Consider the following 14,745-nt stretch of genomic DNA (forward strand, 5'->3'; position numbering starts at 1 on the left):
TGACCAAAATCTAATTGAGGATGTGGACAGTGGACAGAATCTTCCACTGTGAGTTGGGAAATGGCGCCCCCTTAGTGGGAGAGCAGCCCTGCACCACGTGGGTTGGATTTAAGCTCTCACTGGCCCCTTGGTTGGACACCATCTCGCAAACTCTATAGGCAGCAGCAGCAGCCCTGAGACAGTGAATCTATTTCCCCAATTCCTCAACTTCCCACTCCCCACCCTCCTCCACCATCATGAGAGAAATACATGCTTTTTGTGGAAATTGGGAAAGAGCAAATAAGAAAGTTACCCATAATTACACCACCTAAGGATAACCACTGAACACGGCTTAATAGATTTTCTTAATAGATTTTCCCCCCAGCACACATACAAATTAATATGAAGTTTTATTTACAAGTTTGTTTCCTGCTTGTTTTTTCGGTCAGCACCATATGAAGAACATTTTCTAATGTCAATATATGTTCTTCAAATTAAAATATCGCATATATGTCCATCGTATGGCTGCTGCAACATAAATTATTTCGCAGTTTTCTTATTGTTAGACATTTGGATCGTTTCCAGATTTTTCTTTGCGATTATTAAAAATAATCTTTTGTTGCATATAGTTTCTATATTGTCAGGACACTGATTTATTAGGCATTTTCTCTTTTCAAGTAGATTAAACAAGAGTTATGTTTCTGTCTTTTTAAAAAATGTGTTACTTCTGTAGTGTCTGCTACAGGCTGATATATTGTAAGGTAATTCATATGTTAATCAAACCAAGTGTACTTCTGTGGGTATAAAACTTCTAAATGGGTAGAACGTCTGGCAGCAACAGTCTTGCCTGGAGGAGGTATATTCCAGCTGGGGTATCCATGTGAAAACACTCCAAGAGATACGAAGGCGTGGATGGTTTAAAGGAGACGATTTCCCAATTTCTACCCTTTCTTAAAATTATTTGCTTCAGAACTGATTTTGCCATGTCTCCTTTTCCATTTCACTTCTTAACCTTCTCCTGACAAAGGACAGCTCTTACCCATCCCATCCCGAATCTGACTGTGGTGTGTTTTCCTGGGGTGCAAAACCCTCTTCCTACCAACAAAGGACTATGAAAATATTAGTGTCTGTGTTGATAAAGGGGATGAATACAGTGATCAGGGCACACATCCTTTTGCAGGTTAGTTTTTACTTCTTGGTTTTCAACAAAATTGAAGGAGGAGCTAATCTAGTTATGAGATAATAGACAAAAAGATTTTTTGATGATAAATCTCCTTCATTCCTTTCTTATACAAAAAATCGTTTCTTATTGCTTATGTCTTTAAACCTGGGAAAAAAAGGTATGGAATTGATGTTAAACCCCACCTTATTTTAGCAATAGAGAATATTCATCTATAGATATATGAACTAGTTGAGAAAAATAAACAAGCCCTGTTCATTTCTTTAGAAATACATTTCCAATAAAATTGTAATTTCCATGTTAACTATATTAACATTCTTATAATTAATGTTGTTTGGATCAATCATTTGCATCAGAAGAAAATGGAACACTTTTAAGCCTTATAGCCACAGGAAATTTTTAAAACTCACTTTATACACATTTTTGTTACAGAGAAATATAATAGGGAGATTAATAAAATCAAGTGTTAAAGCATGTTATATCAAGAGAAAATTCTCTGGTTGGGGGTGGGGATAAAGTGGAAATACAAATTCCAGGAGACAAAAGAACAATACAGCCTTTTTTACTCTAAAACAAGAGTTTGTTCACGTATTTTTTGATGGACGAAGGTGGTTTTCAAATTGGTGTAGTATTTGGATTTCATTAGATACCTTGAAATGAGTGGTACGTTTTAATTAAAATTTTACTAATTCCAATATGCCAGAATTACAGCCTTTGCCATTAATTAAAATTATGGTTGAGAAATTTAAATGTCAACTTAAAATGTGTGAAAAATGGAATTTTAAAATTTTCTTAGTGGCTGTATGAGTAAAAACATTTGATGATACTGCTCTAAAGGTTGTTTCTCTATCCAAAGGGTTGTTGAAGCTACAGTGAGACTTTCTATGGTTTTGGGTCTCTGATAAGGTTTGCCTTCAGCGTTAGGGGCAAGAAGGTGATGATGATACCAGAAGAGGCTCCTGGTACAGCGCCTGGGAATGTTCATCAAAAGACAACTGACATTTTCCAACTCTAGGTGTGTGTGTGACCAAATGAGTTGGAGAAAGTACAGTGTTAATGGGCCGTGTTTGATCCCATTTAGCCACTGAGCGTTGCTTTTGTCCATGGTCTTGAGCTTTACCCCAGAGCCAGCTGGCCATCTTGTTCAGCCATAGGAGGTAGTGACAAAATTGGTGGGCAAGTTGCTGGATGAGGAACCGTGGATGAATATGAATATATATATATATATGTGTGTGTGTGTGTATGTGTGTGTGTGCGTTTACATATCTTCACCATTATTAGAAATATGATGCAGAGTATTTGTGTGAATGATAAAAAGCTGGTGATGTCATCCTGTATACGGAGGACTGTGTGTCATTGTATTCCAGATGTGCGACAAAGTCCATCAGGCATTCTTGTACAGAGAACTGAATGTATGGGTGAGACATAGCAGATTTAAGGCTTGCACTCAGTTTTATATTCCCAGGGAGGAGAATGAAGACAAATGTAGCTGGAAAACACTGTTAAGAGGCACCAAGTATACATGTAGAATTTTATGCATATCAGAAGGTTTCAGTCTGACTGTGATTTGCAATAGTTGGGAGCCCTTCAAAGCCTTTTTCAGGGTATAGGAATAAGCCGGAATTAGGACAAAAACGAGCTATTGAATCAAGTCTGATTGCCTATTTCATTTGATATCAGGGAAGTGATATAATGAGAACATACACCATAGTGGACTTTCCCCCTCTCTTGTGAATCAGTTTTCCTTTAATCCTTTGATTCATCTTCCAGGCATTTTTCTTTTCTTTTCTTTTCTTTCTTTTTTTTTTTTTATGGTACGCAGGCCTCTCACTGCTGTGGCCTCTCCCATTGCGGAGCACAGGCTCCGGACGCGCAGGCTCAGCGGCCATGGCTCACGGGCCCAGCCGCTCCGCGGCATGTGGGATCTTCCCGGACCGGGGCACGAACCCGTGTCCCCTGCATTGGCAGGCGGACTCTCAACCACTGCGCCACCAGGGAAGCCTTCTTCCAGGCATTTTTAAGCCCACAGGGCGCTTACTCTGTCCATTATTATGTTTAACATGGCATCTTTCTATTGTTTGAGCACAATAAATCTAAAAAAAAATTTTAAATGTAGGCACTGTAAATATTTGCTTATAAGAAAGAACTTGGGTATGTTAATTTTTTTTCTTCAGTTATATTTCTATTTTAATGAGTTTTTTCTTCAATGATATTTAGTATACGAGAAAGAAGCCAGGTTCATAAACTATCTCTTGGCATTCTGATTTCGTATTCAGATTGTTTCCATTTCTGTTACGTAATCACGTAGAAGTGATTATTTGCAGATTTTTTTTTTTTTGTTTCAGGTTTTGGAAAGAGCTATGAGGACTAAATCAAATCCCAAATACTTTCTAAAAATTAAAAAAAAATTTTTTTTAGTGGGAGGCGGGGAGACGCAAGAGGGAAGAGATATGGGGATATATGTATATGTATAGCTGATTCACTTTGTTATAAAGCAGAAACTAACACACCATTGTAAAGCAATTATACTCCAATAAAGATGTTAAAAACTTTTTTTAATTGATTTTTATTGGAGTATAGTTGATTCACAATGATGTGTTAGTTTCTGCTGTACAGCAAAGTGAATCAGTTATACATATACATGTATCCACTCTTTTTTAGATTCTTTTCCCATATAGGTCATTACAGAGTATTGAGTAGAGTTCCCTGTGCTATACAGTTGTTTCTTATTAGTTATCTATTTTATATATAGTAGTGTATATATGTCAATCCCAATCTCCCAATTTATCCTTCTCTTCCCCCTTTCCCCCTTAGTAACCATAAGTTTGTTCTCTATATCTGTGACTCTGTTTCTGTTTTGTAAATAAGTTCATTTATACCCTTTTTTTAGACTCCATAAGCAATATCATATGATATTTGTCTTTCTCTGTCTGGCTTAACTTCATTGAATATGCCAATCTCTAGGTCCATCCATGTCACTGCAAATGGCATTATTTTGTTCTTTTTTATGGCTGAATAATATTCCATAGTATATACGTACCACATCTTCCTTATCCATTCATCTGTTGATGTACATTTAGGTTGCTTCCATGTCCTGGCTATTGTAAGTAGTGCTGCAATGAACATTGGGGTGCAAGTATAATATCTTTTTGAATTATGTTTTTCTCCAGGTATATGCCCAGGAATGGGATTACAGGATCATATGGTAGCTCTATTTTTAGTTTTTTAAGGAACCTCCATACTGTTCCCCATAGTGGCTGTACCAATTTACATTCCCACCAACAGTGTAGGAGGGTTTCCTTTCTCCACACCCTCTCCAGAGTTTACTATTTGTAGATTTTTTGATGATGGCCATTCTGATCGGTGTGAGGTGATGATACCTCATTATAGTTTTGATTTGCATTTTTCTAATAATTAGTGATGTTGAGCATCTTTTCATGTGTCTCTGGCCATCTGTGTGTCTTCTTTGGAGAAATGTCTGTTTAGATCTTCTACCCATTTTCTGATTGGGTTGTTTTTTTTTTTTTTTTGATATTGAGCTGCATGAGCTGTTTGCATATTTTGGAAATTAATCCCTCGTCGGTTGCTTTGTTTGCAAATGTTTTCTCCCATTCTGGCTTTTCTTTTCGTTTTGTTTATGGTTTCCTTTGCTGTGCGTCAAATACTTTTGCTGTGCTGATTTTCTTATTTTTGCTTTTGCCATTAATTGACTGCTTTTCAAGTTAAATATGTTAACATTCTGATAGATAATTACTAATACTGTTCTGATCAATTGTGTACGTTAGTAGTGATAGCTCAAACCAGAAGAAAATTGCAACCTTGAAAGAACTATGGTTGTATTATGTTTTTTTTTTTTTTGCCATTGATTGCTCTGAGGACTTCTTGTGAAAACAAAAGTCTAGATGTCACGTGAATGCTTTTAGTGACTCTGGTGACTGGAGTTGGTCATGCATAAGGCACTGAAGGGGAGAAACCCACAGAAAAAAGTTTTAGCTGGAATGAAGGAGTGGTCAGAGGCATTGCTTATTTCTGCGCTGGGCTCTTTCACTGAGCAAATGCCCACTCTCGTTGGCGGTACGGTGAGCAGCCTTAGCAACCAGGATGGGGATTCACGCAGAGTGCCCAGTGAGATTGAATGTCAGGGATGGAGGAAGGGCTAGGGAACCCGCCCTGTGGAATATTTCCCAAGTTTGTTAGTAGATAGTTATATGAAAATCTTTCCACCTTCCTGCCCATAGTCTTGCTTTTGATCTTGGGGGTGAGACTTAAGCACTCTTATCTTCCTCCATGTGGAGACTGGACCCTCACTGTCTTTCCTCCTCTCTCCCCTCTTCTTATACTTCCGATCTTACACAGCTTCACGGGGTTGAATAAAACCTGTGAGTTGGTGGGCCATCGCGGTGTGCCCACACTCGAGAAAGAGGCCTTCCAGAGCTCAGGCTGTCACTCAGGTTGGGGTTACCATCTCCTTGGCCTCCTTCTGTGACTAGCAAAAGGCAGCTTAGATTGATCACTCACAGTGACACACTTGGTAAAATGTCTCTGCCCAAGTCAAGGTATTGCTAATAGTTACTGACTCTGTTGTTGTTGGCTGCTGGTCTTTCAGCCAAGTAAGAAATAAGTCCCGGAAGCTGCTGAACAAGAGCTATTAGTAGTTAACAACATTAAATGTTTTCTCTTCCCGTTTTTCTACTTCCTCTCACCCCCTACACCTCTTCCTTTTTCCCTGTGGTTTTGGGAACCAAGTAATATAACCAAAGTAACCTGATCATTTATGGAATTTTCAGGGCTGCTCTGGTTTTTGTTATGAATATTTAGGGCTGATGTCTGTTTTGTGAGGCCGTCACCAGGCTTGAGCCCACCTGGAGGTACCGTAACTTCTGTAATGTTTAGCTTCATGCACGTTGATGCATTGGTCTTCCGCTTCTGTGCCCCACTGTCTTTGTGATGGCTTGGTTATGATGATACCTACATCTGTCTGATCATTTTTCTCTCTGAAGTGTTGAAAAGCTTATATTTTTATCTAACCGTATATGTTAGTAGGAAAAGGGCTTATGCCATTTCTGTGGACCGTTCAGTACCATTGTTGTTTGCAGTCATTGGCTCTTTTAGAACATTCTTGACCTGCTGGCGCATTCCCAGGGAATGTTCTTCCCTTTCTGATGGACTCCTGCAGTGTTCTTCTGCTTCCGAGTCTTGGTTGGAAGCGGTCAGCTTCTGTGCTGGCATCTGGGCCAGAATGTCCTGCCTGCTGTCTTCTCTAGTGGATTTGAAACTCGAAATCCTGCCTGGAGACTGTCATACAGAGTGAAGTAAGTCAGAAAGAGGAAAACAAATACCGTATGCTAACACATATATATGGAATCTAAAAAAAAAAAAAAAAAAAAGGTTCTGAAGAACCTAGGGGCAGGACAGGAATAAAGACTTAGACATAGAGAATGGACTTGAGGACATGGGGAGGGGGAAGGGTAAGCTGGGACGAAGTGAGAGAGTGGCATGGACATATATACACTACCAAATATAAAATAGATAGCTAGTGGGAAGCAGCTGCATAGCACAGGGAGATCAGCTCGGTGCTTTGTGACCACCTAGAGGGGTGGGATAGGGAAGGTGGGAGGGAGACGCAAGAGGGAGGAGATGTGGGGCTATATGTATACGTATAGCTGATTCACTTTGTTATACAGCAGAAACCAACACACCATTGTAAACCAATTACACTCCAATAAAGATGTTAAAAAAAAAGAAACTCAAAATCCTGGAGCGTTGGGTCTGGATACCCTCACATGGCTCTGTGTGGATCTGCAAGGAGGGTGCTTTTCAGCCCGTGCCGAGGCCCACAGACGTTCGGCCTCTACCACTTTGGACATCGTGGCTGAGCTGCCTGCTCCTGTGTGTACTACTCCATCTTCCCTGCCAGATTTCCAAGAGGCTCACTCTCCCAGGACTGGGACCAGGGTGAGGTGAGTGAGGCTGAGTTGTACAAGTACATGCCAGATCCTGTCTCAACATTTTTATGTTTTGCTCATCATAGAATTTTTACATTAATTTTGAGTTTCTCAAATGTGACCTTAGAATGTTATTTATCTCGAGGGCTGAGATTTTAGTGCTCCCTTAAATTTTGTACCCAAGGCCAACTCCCTTACCCTAGTTCTGGCCCCACACTCCCCATTCTGTCAGAAAGTTCTCACAGCTTCCGAGGCCAGCCACATTCAAGTCAAGCTCTATTCTGCCTCCTCCAGGTTCTACAGACTGTGGTCCTGTCCTGCTCTGAATCGCACCTCAGTGGCAGGCACCATCAGAGAAACAAGCCTTTCCCATGACCAAGGACACGTTTAGTAAGGCCCCCACTCCAGGATACCCTCTTGCACATGTACTAGGGTTTCACAGAGGGGCATTTCCCAATCTCTGCCCCTCCTCCTTTGGGGACCCTCTCATACGTTGAAGTAGAGCATACTTGTTACAAGTTCTCTTCCTTTTGCCAAGACCAAGACAGCAGGTCTGGAGGTCTGTAGTTAGCAATCCAATACTCCCCTTTATATGGGACACTAAAATAATAGGGGGATGTTTTCTGAGCTGCTCTCTTCATCAAAATTGTCCACTGTGTGTCTCGTAGCATGCAATCTTTCTCACTTCCTCTTCCTACTTACCCTTGAAGACTGAGCTACGGTGATCTTTCTCTCCTTCATACTCTCACTGTACTCTTCACATGATTCTGCCATGGCATTTATCAATCAGGTTGGCTGTTGTTTAGGGAGTCTGTTCTGAGCCCCTATCCTCAAGGAGTTCATATATATAAATTATTCATCTTTTCACCCCCTAGTTCAGTGCCTCTCCAGACTCTGCATCTCAGGGAACCTGTGTCCTCATCACCTAGATTCTTGGAAAACATACTGTTTGGAAGAATCTGTGCCAGAATGGGAATCTCAGCTTTGGCGACAGAACCTCTAATATCTCACTGGCCGAAATGGTAGGTCCCAAAGTGTAGACCGGAAACCCAACACCCAGTCAGTCCATTGACCTCAGCTAACATAGTCTTAAACTCCTTACTCTCTACTCAACCAAAGCCCTGACTAGTCTAATGTGTATTATTAGATTGAGGTTGAGGGCTGGTGATAGTTATCAAGACCCTGATTACTATTCTGTATCAAAGGACATTGAATATACAAGAGGTTCAGCTCTCATTGGGTTCCCATGAAGAGTCCTTGGCCCACCTGGAAGAAGCACGCAGCCTGCCATACACCGCCCCCAGCATGAATTTGACTTGGAGTATTTCTGTTCTAAAGAACTCAAGAATCTCCACCTCCATCCCTCTCCAATCCAGGATTTTCCCTTTCTCTAAGCCCAAGTAACTTACAACAGGACTGGTCCAGATGAGATAAAACCGTCAAGGGAATCCTTGAGCAATTTTGTTGAAAGACAGCCATTGGCAGCAAACCTCTTGTTGGCATTTCTCAGTGCCCTTTGGGAACAATCCCAGACATTACTCCAGCCGTGGCTCAGCTGCCATTTTGCCATTGGCAGCAAACCTCTTGTTGGCATTTCTCAGTGCCCTTGGGGAACCATCACACATATACCTCCAGCCGTGGCTCAGCTGCCATTTTGTTTGCCTTCTCCATGATTCTTCAGAGCCAGCCTCAGCCTAATTACTTTTCTTCTGCCAGTTGCAGTTCCCAGAAAGACTCTAACAGCCTCCTTCGCATTTATCCTTGTATGGCCCCCACCCCTTCCCATCCCCACCCCGGCTGAGCCGCTACCCAGCTTCATTTTGCCTTCCTGGTCCAGACACTTCTCTCAGCCCAGATGTTGACATGTTTCTCCTTATTTTGATCTGGGGACCTGCTGAGCTTTCCTGTAGGGTAAGAACACATTCGGTAGCGTTTATACTTGGAGAGAACCATCCATAATAGCTTCCTATTCTTTGTATGGTTTTAATTGCTTTTCTGCTGCTTTTATCTATTTTAGTGCTTTAGTTCTGTGCTTTGAGCCCTGGGGCATCTTCTACAGGTTGTGCAAATTTTTTTTTTTTAATTTATTTTTTACTTTCGGCTGCATTAGCTCTTTGTTGCTGCACGTGGGCTTTCTCTAGTTGTAGTGAGCGGGGGCTACTCTTCCTTGTGGTGGGCGGGCTTCTCATTGCGGTGGCTTCTCTTGTTGTGGAGCACGGGCTCTAGGCCCGTAGTTTTGGCACGTGGGCTCAGTAGTTGTGGCTCACGGGCTCTAGAGTACAGGCTCACTTAGTTGTGGCGCACAGGCTTAGTTGCTCCGCAGCATGTGGGATCTTCCCGGGCCAGGGCTCGAACCCGTGTCCCCTGCATTGGCAGGCGACTGCCCCACCAGGGAAGTCCTTTTGTTTGTTTTTTAATTGAAGAAATAAGTGTCTCCACATCAACTGGGAAGGACTGTGTGTGATTGAAAATGGAGCAGTGGGTTTTGGCAGGCAGTTTGGATGTCATCATTTGTTTTTTCCACTTCTTACGTCATGGAGAAGTGTTGGGCTCCCCTTGCTACCTCCTGCTGTCAAGAGCAGGAGGCAAAGGGTGCCAGTGTAGAATTCCCAGGTCCTTCAGCTTATGCTGACTGAAGGGAGGATGTTAGCATAAATGCAGGACAGGTGCTTCTGATGCGGCTTCCACGTTATTCCAGGTAAATTGCAAACATCTGTGCTTCTCCTGGATTTAAATTCATCGTGAGGTCTCCTCTCTTGGCGGTTTCTGGCTTTCCTCCATAGCACGGCTGACTTCTGTTTGCAGAGGCGTGCAAATGTAAGTAAGGTTTGGCTCTCTTGATCTTTTTCTGGTTCTGCACCAGAAATAAATATACATATAGAAGGCTTTAGATACTTTGGTTAGTCTAAGCCTGACTCAGTCTTAGAGAAGTCTTTGTCCCACGGAGCCATGAAAGGAAAAATGGAGGGAGCTGTCCATCTTGCCCGGGGTCAGTGGGAATCATTCAAGTGACCAAGGGCCTGCCAGGAAGTCGACCTGAACTGTTCCGGCTCCCTGAGATCTGGCTGCCCCTAAACAGGTGAGCAGAGTGACATTTCTGTGTTAGCTACAAAAACCAGTCTGCAGGGAGAAAGTGGCATGTGGAATAGCCGGTAAGCCCACCCTTTAGCAGTGGGGCTGCTGAAATCCACGTTAGAAATCAAGGTGCCCCGAAGATCTAGTTTCTCTTTTTCCTTTCCCTATTGCTGTGGAAACAAAGAGTATTCCTGTCACCTTTTAACATAGTATAAGGGACAGTACTATATACTGTTTCCTAACTTACAAACAGCTGCTTCTGTGTATCTGCCAGCCTGTAAAGCCAATTCTAATGGTTTTTGTGTTCTAACCCCTTTGATAAGGAAGACTTACAATTAACTCTCAATTATAAAGCTTCTCCTTGTTAATAGCCCTGGACCTAAAAGCACTTTAAATGATGCAGTCAGTTAGAGACGTGCATAACCTACCCAAGCTGGGATGTAGAGGTTATTGGGCTTGAGTGATATTTTGGGATGTGAGCAACATATTAATGTTCAAAACCAGCCATGACCACTCATCCTTCCTTTGTAACAAGTAGTTGATGTCCTTTATTTCTTGACACTTAGCTCTAAAGGGAAGTGTTAGAAGGAAACATACTCAATTTTGAAAAAGTTTAACAGTCCAATCATGAGTTTTCTTTCTTGGGTTTTCATTCCTTTTGAGTGGAATGAAGGTAGGATTTTTGCTGTGTGGGCTAGTCTGTGTGTGCTCTTTATAATTAAACGGTGTCTTACAGGCAATTTAGGTCCAGATCTCCTGCTTTAATTTCAAAGTATGACTCTGAGAAATTGTTTACATTGACGGGTTATAAAAATGGATTCCAAGAGATGGGTAGGGACCTTAGCTTATCGATTCAGTGATGTAAATGGCTCAGTGAGGTATTTGAATCTCTCTTTTTCACCCGCTAGAACCTTTCTACTGCGGATGGTACAAAGACTAGAATCGTATTTAGTTTCTTTGGACATCTTTGTTTATTAACTATTTCATATTTATATTTTACTGCATAGTTATGTGTAGTTGAACTGTTTATAACTCAGTAGGATTATGTAATTACATAATGCCCTGATATATATTTTTCAAGCTAAGTCCAATTAATTTGACACAGGAGCTCTCCCTTTATCTGTTTTATAGTTCAGTACTGTTAATACGATGCTTCTTGGCATGCTTAATTGCCTGTGATTCACATGTTCCCAACTAAGTTTGGGACGTTCTACTAAGTCAACATTTTTCAACCTTTATTATGTGCCAGGGACTCTTAGGTGTTATACATGCTGGTCTCCATCCTGCCTGCTCTCCTGTGAGGTGGGGGGAAGCCCTGAGATGGAAAGACTCCTTGAACCAGTCTGGGACAGTCAGGACTTGGGGTCAAAGTTCACCTTCTTAACCCATTACAGAGTATTACCTCTCCCATTATTGACTTAACACAGAAGTTTCTGTTTTCTGATTTGTAATTTATGTGAAAAGCTGAGATATATAAAACTAAACTTCATGCAACAAATTATTTGACGAAGCACCATGATTGTAAAGGACTCTTGGGAAATTGGCTATAGTTAGCCACTGCTCATTTATGAGTACAATTTACCAATGTTGGAATATCAATGAGACCATTTTGTATTGAAAACAACTTTAAGTGCAATCTCTGAGGAGCTAGAGCTTTTAAAAGAGGGAGTGTCCTATATGCAGATGAGGGGCGAGCCACGAATTATTAGAGCTTTCGAGATTAATGTGTAGATGTGACTTTGCCAGGAAATGACCTAAATTGATTTCTCCTGTCTGAAAGGCAAAAGGAGACTTCAGATGAAAGAGATGTTAGTCTGGGATTGATGTGAATACACACTGGGAAGCCTGGGTAATTATGTGATTCAAAAACGAACCCTTACCTCTCCAGGTTTCTGCTTACGTGATAGAGGGAAGAATCTAAGTAGCAACTGAGGTGCTTTCTTTAGGGATGGTTAAGATGAGGAAACCTGCAGAATTACCAAGAGAAGACTTACGGCAGAACTCATTTTTAGGCCTAAACTAAAGGAATATATCTAGAACGGGTTGTATTTTGAATGGGGGCAGACCTAGGCTCATTTTTAATTTAGTGACATCCAGAGAGCTGTTGCATTTCAAAGATTTTTTTTTTTCCTCTCCCCATTGCTGGCTTTGTTTTGTAAACCCCATTTTGTTTTTCTGTATTTACCAGCTGGGAGGAAAGTCCTTCAAAAACAAAAGGGGTTTTGTGTGCTTATTTCAGAGAGGTTGGTAGAGAAGCCGGGAAACTGGGTCCAGCTGTGCAGGAGCTGAGTCCTGGGGAGAGGGCAGAGGGAGGGCCCTGAGCACAGAGGCCGCCCAGCTTGGGCCGTGGAGGGCTGCGGACCCTCCAGGATTTTCACTCCATCTCTGTCTCTGAAATAAAGCTGGATGTGGATGATAAGGCCAGTAACATGATATTTGCTGAAACGGGGGAGGAGAGCATGCATGTGTTTCAGAGATAGTAAAAATATAGATGTAATTTCAAGTCAGTCGGGTATTTGATCAAGAAAGAAAGCGATTGTTAGTTTAAGGTGTGCGCGCCCACGCATTCAGTACAGCGGACGCCTTTATAAATATTTGTTCGCTCTGATTGCCTTGCAGCTCTGGGTCCTGAATGTCCACATCTCTGTCGGCGGCATCTGGAGCCCTGATCGGTAGTAGGAGGACAGTGCGAGGGGGATCTGAGCTCTGGGGAAAGAGGCAGTGGCTGGGGTGAGCAGGTGTCCTGGGTTTGGAGTTAGGGCCGAGCAAACAGCGTTCTGTGGGCTGGAAACACAGTGGGAAACAAAACACAGAATCTCTCCTCTAAGAGCCCACCGCTTGTTGAGGGGAAGGCAAACAGAATCGTAATACATTAGGTCCTGGGTGCAAGTCCTGGTGCTCCCATGAGGGGCCATTGGGACCCTGAGCTAGTCATTTTGCCTGTCAGCTTCTGTGAGTGGATATGGACACGGAAGGATGGGCACTGGTGAAGGTAGGTACCTCTGTTTTCCCCCTGTGATCACTGACCGAGCAGTAGATGTAAAGGAGACAGATCTGCAGGGACCACATTGCAGGCCACAGGTGCGGACCAGCTCTCGCTAGCAAGGGCTCACCATGCCTGCCTGCTGCCTCCTGCCTCCTGGGCAGGGGAAGAGCCTCTGTTTTCCCTCCCGCATCTTCATATTTCCTCAGCATCCTAGTGAGAAAGCAGCTTCTAGCCCACAGGGTTTGTCTCAGGGCCCTCTGTGTCACTGGCATATATATATATATATATATATATATATATACATTTTTTTCCAGCTTTATTGAGATATAATTGACATATAACGTTGTGTAAATTTAAGGTATAAAATGTGATGACTTAAGTATATATTGTGAAATGACCACCACAATAAGGTTAGTTAACGCATCCATCACCTCACATAGTTTGTGTGCGTGGTGAGAACTTTTGAGATTTACTCTCTTAGCAATTTTCAAGTATATAATAACATTATTAACTAGAGTCACCATTCTGTACATTAGATGGCCAGAATTTATTCATCTTACAACTGGAAGCTTGTACCCTTTGACCTCTTTCACCCATCCCCCCACCCCGTGTCTGCGGCAACCACCAGTCCGTCTACTGCATTTTTATGTGTTTGGTTTTTAGATTCCACGTATGAGATCATACAGTATCTGTCTTTTTCTGACTTATTTCACTTAGCGTAATGCCCTCAAGCCTCATCCATGTTATTGTAAATGGCAGGTTTTCCTTCCTTTTAGAGCTGAGTAATTTTCCACTGTGTGTGTGTGTGTGTGTGTGTGTGTGTGTACGTGTACACACACACACACACACACATGCAAATCATTGTGATTTATAATAAATATTGAATACACATACAGTTGGCCCTTGAACGACACACGTTTGAACTGTGAGGGTCCTGTCCTCTTATACACAGATTTTTTTCACTTAATGCATACTACAGTACCACATGATCCGAGGTTGGTTGAATCCACAGATGCAGAACCAAGGTTGAGGAGGGCCGCCTGTAAAGTTATACTTGGATTTTCTACTGCAGGTGGTCGCCACTCCTAACCCCCACGGTGTTCAAGGGTATTTGGTCTTCATCCCATTTCTGGAACCAGACTCCTAAAACTCTTGGAAATGCTTAAGTGACTAGAGTGAAAGAGGTGTTTTCTGTTATGTTAACGAGGTTAATGAGGTGACTTTGGAAAGCACCTAAGGGTGGGGGCCGGCTGGGTGGAGCCAGCCACATGATTGGAGGGCTGGCGCTTTCAGCCCCACTCCTGGACCTCTGCGGAGGGGAGAGGGGCTGGGGGTCGAGTTCAGTAGCGTAGAGCCAATGATTTAATCGATCGTGCCTACGTCATGAAGCCTCCAGGATTCAGACAGCTTCTTTGTGGAGATTTGCAGAGAGTGGAGCGCTTTGGAGAGAGCAGGGAAGCTCCTTCCCACACACCTTGCCCTCTGCATCTCTTCCATCTGGCTGTTCCTGAGCTATGTCCTTATATAATAAACCGATAATCTAGTAAGTAAAATGTTTCTCTGAGTTCTCCGAGCAGCTC

At 42.3% G+C, this 14,745-nt stretch overlaps 1 protein-coding gene across 1 annotated transcript in view; it reads left to right on the forward strand.

Moving 5' to 3' along the window:
* Positions 1–14,745, forward strand: part of ARFGEF3 (ARFGEF family member 3) — a 184,255-nt gene that overhangs the window by 7,800 nt on the left and 161,710 nt on the right. The gene's annotated exons all lie outside the window — the stretch shown is intronic.

Source organism: Stenella coeruleoalba (assembly GCF_951394435.1).
Source record: "Stenella coeruleoalba genome assembly, chromosome: 12".
Lineage (NCBI taxonomy): Eukaryota > Metazoa > Chordata > Mammalia > Artiodactyla > Delphinidae > Stenella > Stenella coeruleoalba.